This window comes from Quercus lobata, chromosome 4 (assembly GCF_001633185.2).
Source record: "Quercus lobata isolate SW786 chromosome 4, ValleyOak3.0 Primary Assembly, whole genome shotgun sequence".
Classification (NCBI taxonomy): domain Eukaryota; kingdom Viridiplantae; phylum Streptophyta; class Magnoliopsida; order Fagales; family Fagaceae; genus Quercus; species Quercus lobata.
In genome coordinates, this window is record NC_044907.1 from 83,500,549 (window position 1) to 83,510,022 (window position 9,474).

Consider the following 9,474-nt stretch of genomic DNA (forward strand, 5'->3'; position numbering starts at 1 on the left):
TTGTCCTTAAGTGTAGGTAAGACCTAAATACCCTTTCTTTTTCATTTACTTTCAATTTTCATGCATTTCCTCATAATTTTCGAACTATGGTTTTTTTTTTTTTTTCTGGGATTTTTTTTTTCTGTTTGTTTCTGTTCAAACTTAATCAATGGGTTTTTGTTCTTAGATGATATATACAAGATTCCCATGCATTAATATGATAAATTTCTTTGATTTGAGAAGAATAGGAAATTCTAGGGCTTGAAATTTTCAAAATTGGGGTTTTTGTTCAATTAAGCTTAAATTGCTGAAATTGACTTGTGAAATTGATGGATTAAGCCATTATATGTTGTTTTCTAACTAGTATAATGTTTAATTGATCAATTTTATTTGGTTTTAAAAGTGGGTTTTTCAAAATTTAGGGTTTTTGGTTAAAATTCTTTTGTTCAAGTCAATTATTGGTAAATTTGGTAAAATTGAACAAGTTTTTTGTGCATTAAAGCATGCATCATATGTGCATTCATTAAATGCATCATATAGTTTGTCAATTTCTTGATATATATTATGCTCTAACCCTTTCTAATGCAGTTTGCCCTTGGTTTTTTGTGTTGTGTTTTGTTTTTGTTTTTATTTTCATTCCTATTCTTAGAGCCATGGTTAGGAAAACTAGAGCAAAGAAAAACACTACTTTCTCCTCCTCTTCTAATTTTGATAGGACTAGATTTTAGTTCAAGTCTAATAATAATGCCTATGAGAAGTTAAACATCTTTAGGTTTGTTTGGGCTGAGAGAAAAGTCATTCTAGATGAGGTGAATCTTGAAATTCGTAGGAATTTTGAGAGTCAAGGTCAGTTACCTCTTCTGGATGTCGAACATCCTCCTCTTGTTGCATTGATTAGAGAGTTTTATTTAGACCTCTCTATTCACATTGATGACTCCAATATTCACTTTGTGAAGACTTGGATAAGGGGTGAAGAGTTTGTCATTACCCGTGAGGTGGTGGCTACAACTCTCAATGTACCTTTGGTACAGCAGCCCGTGTATCCTTATTAGTACTACCATTAGTTGGGGTACTGATCCTAGGATTACTACTCATGAGCTTACTAAGCTCAATTATTTGTTCTTTAGGATTTCTTGTCATAGTATCTAGCCTATCTCTCATATGCATACGATTCCCATTGAGAGATATGCGTTTTTGTACGCTTTCATCATTGATGCTCCAATGAGTTTTCCTACTCTTTTTATTCATTCTCTTGTAGAGGTCCATAGGAGTAGTGCTAAATCACATGGTTTATTTTTCCCTGTTTTTATTCATAGGATCCTCCTAGATTTAGGTTTGGAGGACTTTCCCTCTTCTGAGCCTGTACATGTCATCGCTCCTAGAGGTGCCACCTTTCTTAGGCAAAGGGCTGCTCAGTTAAAAGCTAGCTCTAAACACCCTAGAGTTGAGTCTTCTATAGGTAACGCATCTAGAGATCCTCCTTCCGGTGATCCTGCTGTTGAGGAGTTTGTGGATCCCACTACTGCTGTGGATCCTCCACCGTCTACACCTACATCTTCTTCTATCACTACCATGTTAGAGATGTGTCTCACAGTTCAGGCAGCATATGGACAGCTTTTATTAGATTTGCTCAATGAGATTGCGGCCTTACAAGCAGATTTAGCAACAACTAGAGGTGCATCTCCACCAGCTCCACCCTCGGATCAGCCATGATTGCCCTTTGGCAATAAGTTACAAAAAGGGGGAGTATATAGGATAGGGGGAGATATTTTTTTTGGGTGTAGATTGTGTATATGGGGAGATTGTTAGGTTTTGGTGTAGATTGTGTTTAAGGGGAGACATGCTTTGATGATACGATTGTACATGTTAGGGGGAGACATGCTTTTGTACTTTTTATGTTCTTGTTTCACAAACTATGATATATAGATTATGATTTATATTATGAGGTTATACATGGTATATGTCTTTTATTTTATATTTTGTGAAAACAAGAAATTTATTTTGGTTTACTAGTATTTTCCACAAATGTGTTTATGGTTTGTTTAGTGTTTCAGGAATTTATAGGTTGATTCATTCAAGTATGCTGTCTACATTTGCAACTGATAGGTAGTAGTTAGTTTGAATTGTATTTTGGGCAACAATGTGCAATTGGGTTGTTTTTACTTTGAGCATTTTATTTCTTGTAATGTGTTTTGTCACGGATTGCCAAAGGGGGAGATTGTTAGGTTCTAAGACTTTAGGAACTAAATATATTAGAACTTCATTTTGTATATGTTGACAAACCATGATCAAAACAATGAGTCTAGGTTTAGGCTTGCTCAAAGTTTGTTTAAGTGTAAGTTTGAATCGAGTGTTTTGCAGGAGTTTACTGTGTAAAATTGCAAGGCTCGATCGATCGAAGATAAGGCTTGATCAATTGAGAATCGTAGCCCTGAAAATTCTGCAAAATATTTCAAACGCAATGCAGCCCAAGTGCATATGACATGTAGGGTTGAGTCTTTTGTGAGATATGAGAGGTTTGTACCTTCAAACACATACATAGAGCTATCAAGATCAAGATTCACATCAAGAACTTGATGGTTGTTCCAATTGCTGCATAAAGAACATTCAAGGAACAACAAAACCTTTGAGTGGAGTCTCAAAGTCACAAGTAGGAGAACTTGTGTTTGTTGTAGATTCAAGGAAAGAAGTAGTCTATGGACTCGTAACTGTCACGTGGTCGTAGTAGTAAGTTTTCTACACGAGGTAGCATTAGGATGTTAGTGGTCTAAGTCATTTTGTAAAATTTCAATTCTTTCATAGTGGATTTGTTTTTACCTTGAGGATAGCTAGGTTAAATCCTCCCCAGGTTTTTTATTGGTTTGGTTTTCTTGGGTCATCTGTTCTTTGTGTTCTTCACTTTCCGCAATATATCTGTTTTGCTCTTAATTGTTTAACCTAGACTTGAAAAACAAACTTGTTAATCAACTTGGCTTAATATTAGGTTAAACATAATGTGTTAAGGGGTCTAAAAACCTAACGTATTCCATGAATGATATTCTTGAGGTGGTATCATATAACAGCTGCATGGTGCCTCCTTTCACATACCCCTACACAAACATGTGGGGGTAAAAGCGAGGGAGTGGGATATGGTACCAAAAAAAAAAAAAAAATCATTTATTAGTGCAAGAGCTAGTAAAGGCAATTGGTTGAGAGAGTGATTTCACACAAAAAATAAATAAATAAATAACAGTGAGTGACCGACATGCAAGGAATTAAGAGTCTATTGTAATTTTTTTCAATTAAAAAGAAAATCAATTAGCCAATAGCTATAACATTTGCAGGTTTTAGTTAGTTCAACTGATAAAATGTTTTATCATTGAATAAAAGATATGGGGTTCAAATCTCACACATAATAAAAAACTCTTTAGTGTTTTGAGCTAAAGATAGTGAAAAATCATCATAGAATGAATTTCATAATTCAAAAAATTACAATGTATTTAAAAAAGTAAAACATAAAAATAACGTCATAGTGTGCGAAATGAATTTCACTATTTGAAACGTAATTGGGATTAATTAAAAGTGCTATACTATTTGATGCGACTATTGTCAATTTGCATTTTAGATATTGAAATAAGGTATTTCTCATCTGCAAATCCACATGCTGGAAAACGCAATGTGATGCGGATGCTATGAATTTGCACCTTAGACATTCAAATGAGATATTAAATATGGATTTTACTATGCAAATCAACTTCAAGGTCTATACTACAAGTATGTACAATAGAATCTTATATAGGTGCACAATACGTGTGAAATACAACTAAAGAGTGTACTACAAATATAGTTACTACAAATATAGTATACTGGGTTCAAGCCTAATGGGGTAGACTAACGTATATACTAAGGACAATAATTACTAACTGTTTCGACTAATAAGTCCAATGTTAATAATCACATATTGTAGGAGAAAATGTGCGAGAAATAGCAAAATTATATAAAATAAGGTGAGTAGAAGAATGCTAAAAAGAAAATGTATAATTGTAAACAACAAATTATCCAAGTTATGCTGCGTAATATAATAACATTATGTCATTATATTAAACCATTGGTTAGCTTTTAACAATCAAACAAAAAAGAATTAAAAAAATATAACAAATTAAAATATAACCAAATTCATCAGCACAAAGTAGAGTTCAACAAAAAAATTCATCCACCTATATTAGATGTGCAACAAAGAATTAAAAATTCACCCCCAAAGAGAGAGAGAGAGAGAGAGAGAGAGAGAGTATTCACCTGTTTGTATGGGAAAAATATAGATAGAATGGAAGAGAGAAAAGCAAATATTTATAGTAAAAAATTGGGGAGAAGAAGAATCAAAAGAAAAAGAATATGAAGGGATGGAGGAATTATAAAGTTAAGGTATAGAATAGTAGGAACATAAAAAAGTAAAAGTGAGGAAAATGTAAGAGGAAGAGTTATTGTAAGGTGATAAATTAATAAGGAGAAAAATAATTTATAAAAAGGGAAAATGTTAGAAATAAGTGGATGATGTGACCACTGATGTGACTCAACGGGAGGGTAGCAACAATAAATACTATGCTTTAGCTTTTAGATATACTAGTCACTAACCCGTGCGATAATGGGAAAATTACTAAAAATGAAATCTAATGAATACTAAGCAATTATGCAAAATACCATTTAAATCAAAAGACAAATATTAGTGAATGTCATTATTCATCTAGAGTTTCATATCTAAGTCACCACAATACTACTTGTAACAATTGAAGCTAATAATATAAGTATATTATATGAGGCTGAAACTTATATTATCTTCAAGCTCCGCTTAGCCTTACAGAGTCTCTAACAAAATTTCTTTTGTATTGAATTTGAATTAAACCTCACAAATTAGAAAGAAAAAATAAATAACATTACAACATTGTAGCTAATTAATATACAAATAAACTACCAATTTAACATGATAAATCACTATTAGTAATTTAGAAAGCAAAAATTAACAAAATTAAAGTTGTTACCCATTTAACCTAAAACTTTTCATATTCTAAAGTTTTCAAACACCAATTAACAAATAACTATTGATATAAAATATTTAGTAAGTCCTTCAATGCCGTAAGTTGTTCATGCTGTAAAAAATTTGAGAGAATAACACAACAAGCATCTTAAACTCTTTCTTGCTTGGATCCTACAAAACTATAGCAATTGAGACAAAACATGCCATTAAAGAGACAACCAATTATAATAGTGTTGGAGGCAAAGTAAAAGATTAAAAAAAACTAAAGAAGCAGGCGGTTTGGCTAGCATTCTAGCTACTTTAATTTATATCAAAAGACATAAAAATCTTACAATCAAATAGAATCCATCTTAAAAGTAAATAAATACACGTGGTACGATTAGATAAATAAAAGGTTTGTCAAGATGATCGGGTTTGGCAATGAAGAAGATGTAGTAGGTATTGATGAGAGAATCTTTACCATAAACTTGTGATAATTGATAGTTTTTAGACCCCTTAAAAACACAATTGGATTAACCTAGGTAATTAGCCAAGTTGTTACTTAGTCCAACTTAACAAAACTAGGTTATCACAATCACAACAATCATATCATGCATAGCATCGGAAAGATAAATAACACAAAGATATGATCACCCAGGAAACCAAACCGGTAAAAACCTGGGGAGGATTTAACCTAGCTATCCTCAAGGTAAACCTGAATCCACTATCTTGAAAGAATCGAAGTTCATACAATAAGACTTACAAGCCCCCACGCTCGACTTCTTATTGGTACCCACCAGTAGAATTTACTGACACGACCACGTGCAAGCTCCGATCCTTCTTTCTTGGATTCACCACTAGATACAAGCACACTTGCTTGTATTTCTTTAAACTTCAATGGCAGCAACTGAATTGATCATCAAGGTGTAGACAATATCTCCTCCTTGAAAACCCTAAGTTTGTGTAAAGGAAAGCTCCTCTAGATCTCACAAGAGATTTACACAAACAGCAATATGAGCAACACTAAAACGTGGCTAGGCTTTGCCTTTTATACTTAGGACAAATTAGAAAACCCTAAACGTTTTAAACAAACTAAGGCTGAGTTGGAATTCTACAGAAAAATGCCTCTGACCCGATTTTCGATTGATCAAGCCTAAGCTTCGATCGATCGAACCAGGCCGAGAAGCGTAAAAGCCTTCTGCATCAACTTATTCCAACTTTACTTAAATGAAACAACTTTGAGCAAGTCTAAACATGACTAAACATATTGTTTTGATCATGGTTTGCCAACAATACACATTAGAGTTCTAAATACATAAAAACCTAAGTCTTTAAAACCTAACAAACTCCCCCTTTGGCAATCCGTGACAAAACACAACTATAAGCTCAAAGTTTACAAAGAAAAGCCCTTTACAAAACAAATGCTCATAAAACAAACTCAATCCTAACCACTATCCATCAGTTGCAAGTGTAGACAGCAGCTCAATTGAATCAACCTGTATATTTCCTGAAACACTAAACAAAATGCATAACCGCATGTGTGGAAAATACAAGTAAACAAAATAAATTCTTGATTTCAAACAACACACAATAAAGACATATATCAATGAAAAACTCATAAATATAAATCAATAAGCAGTTGAAAACAAAAAACATATAAAACAATAAAAGTAACTCCCCCTAACAAGCATATCCCAACAAAAGTATGGCAAGAGCTAAAAAGGATAAAATACAATGTGAAGCACCTAGATACAATCTAAACTCCACAAGCTCCAACCAAAAAAAAAACTCTCCCCCTGAAGAAAAAACTCTACAAGAGCTCAAATCAAATATGTACTCCCCCTTTTTGTAACGAAATGCAAAAACGCAATCAAAAACCATCATCAAAAGGGAGGTGGCGGTGAAGATCGTCTAAACTGAGCCAACTCTGCATGCAAAGCACGGATCTCATCGAGCACGTCCACCAAAATCTGTCCATGAGCCGCCTGAACGGTCAAGACATGATCCAACGTACGTCAAATGTTTGAATTGTCCGAAGTAGTCGGTGGAGGAACATTAGCATCAGCATCAGCAGCAGCAGCACCAGACGTCTCAGCAGCATCAGCACCTGTAGAAGAGGGAGGAAGGGGAACAGCACTAGAAGGCGCACCTCTAGGACGAGTAGGATCAATTCTCAAGTGAACAGCCCTCTGCCTAAGAAAGGTGGCACCTATGGGAGCAACAACATGAACAAACTGACCAAAAGGGAAACCATCTAGACCAAGAAATAACAAAATCCTATGAATGAATAGGATGGATAAGCGCATGCCTTACGGTAGTACTCCTATGAACCTCATTCAAAGAATGAAGAAACAGATGTGGGAAACTGATAGATGCACCAAAAACAAAAGCGTACAAAAACACACATCGCTCTAGAGGGATGGTGTGGAGATGAGAAATAGGCCACAAAGAATGACACGCTATCCTAAAGAAAAGATAGGCAGTCTCAGTAAGCTCAGTAGACGTGATTTGAGGATCAGAACTCCACTGGATAGAAGACCCAGTGATGTATGACATGACAACATCTAAGGGTGGAGACTCATCATAGGGATAGTCAGGCTCCCTAACGACTGGAACCCCAAGAGCTTTAGCCATTACCCGAGGAGTAATGGTGAACTCAACACCTCGTATCCAACTCCTAACAAGAGTATTGAAATCATAGACGTGGCAAGAGAGATTCGAGAAGAACTCTCTAATCAGGGCCGTCAGGGGTGGATGATCTATCTCTAATAGGGACAACCAACATCTAGACTCAAAGTTAGCCCTAATGGCAGGATCAATCTCATCTAAAACCACAGAACGCTCAGCCCAAATCTTATGCTTAAAGATCAGTTTCTCAAAGGCCTCTCTACTTTTGTCATTCCTAAACACCTCACTCCTAGAGGGAGACTCAAAGGAAGTGGAGGGGGTCCTATGGGCTCTAGTCTTCCTAGGCATGGTGCTAGGATAAGGACCAAGACACAAAGAAAAAAAAAAAAAAACAAAAAACCAAAGGCAGACTGCAAGTTAGCACAAAAACAATATAGAACAAAAATCTATATGATGCATGGACAAATTAAATGTAGTGATGCATAGCCCAATGCAGTGCAATTAAGTTCAAATTAAGTTCAAGTTCACAAATTTGGCTTGAGCATAGAGTTTCTAACAAAAACCCCAAAATTTTGAAAAACCACTTGATCAATCTATAATAAATTTACGAATTGATCATTACATAAGATAGATGACATAAAATAATGATCAATTACATCACGACAACAAGCCAATTTCATCAATTGAACCAATTTGAACAAAAACCCCAAATTGGGTTCAATACAAGCCCTAGAATTTTCAATTTATCACAAAACCCCAAATTGATCAAATTAACCATCATATAACATGATTATAACAATATAGGAACAAAACCCAATGATCAATTTCAGTAAAAGAAGCTTGATTCAACAGAAATCCCAAATTTGTAAAGGTCCGAAAATCCCAACAAAATGAATGAGTTTATGCATGAAAACATGAAAATAAATGCAAAGGGAAGGGTATAAAGGTATTACCAGCCTTGGGAGAGGGAAACCTTGCAAAAAGAATGGACGAAAACAACAAAAATTTGAGATTGAACCTTGACTGAGTCGTATGGAGAGAGAAAAGGTAAAGAACTTTTTGAAAAAGTGTTTGACTGAACTGAAAATCAGTTTTTAAAAAACTTCCCATACGATTTTTGATTGATCGAAGTATTGAGTTAGATCGATCGAAACAGACAGAGGCTCACTTAAAGTTCTAAAAACTAATTTCGATTGATCAAAAAACAGACTCGATCAATCGAAATAGATAGAGACTCACAAATTTTTGAGAAAAAACACAGTTTTTGAAAAAGTTTTAGAAACATCCCAAAGCATTGAAATTGAGGAACAAAATGCATGAGTATGTGATGATATGATTTTCAAAAACAAGAATTGAAGCCCAATTTTCCCAAATTTAAAATTTCTTACATTCTCCATAAATTTTCAAGCATCAAATCAGTTTTGCACAAAACTCAAAGTATTTGCAAACTTGGTAGGTCAGACCAAAGACACACACAATAACATGTACAATGTTTAGCAAAGAGTAACTTGTATAGTGTGTGCTACTAGCAAAAGCTTGAGATACATGTGAGGTGATATGTGAATAGCAATCAATCACAAAGTCCACAAAATTCATCACATAGAATTTAAAAGAGACTATCACCTAAAGAGTTACATCATATAACTCCCACATCTCCTAGAACATAAGCTTGCAATCATGTAAGTTTCTTGAATTTTGCCTCATAATATACATACCATTTTTAATTCATTTAGAAACTTATTAAAAAGCCAGAATAATGTACACACCAATTTTAATTATGTGATTTGACATCAAGCCTAATAGTACACACCAATTTTAAGCATTAAGCAATTAAACCGAGGCTGCACCTTATGTTCTTTTTGTGCATGTGCTACACT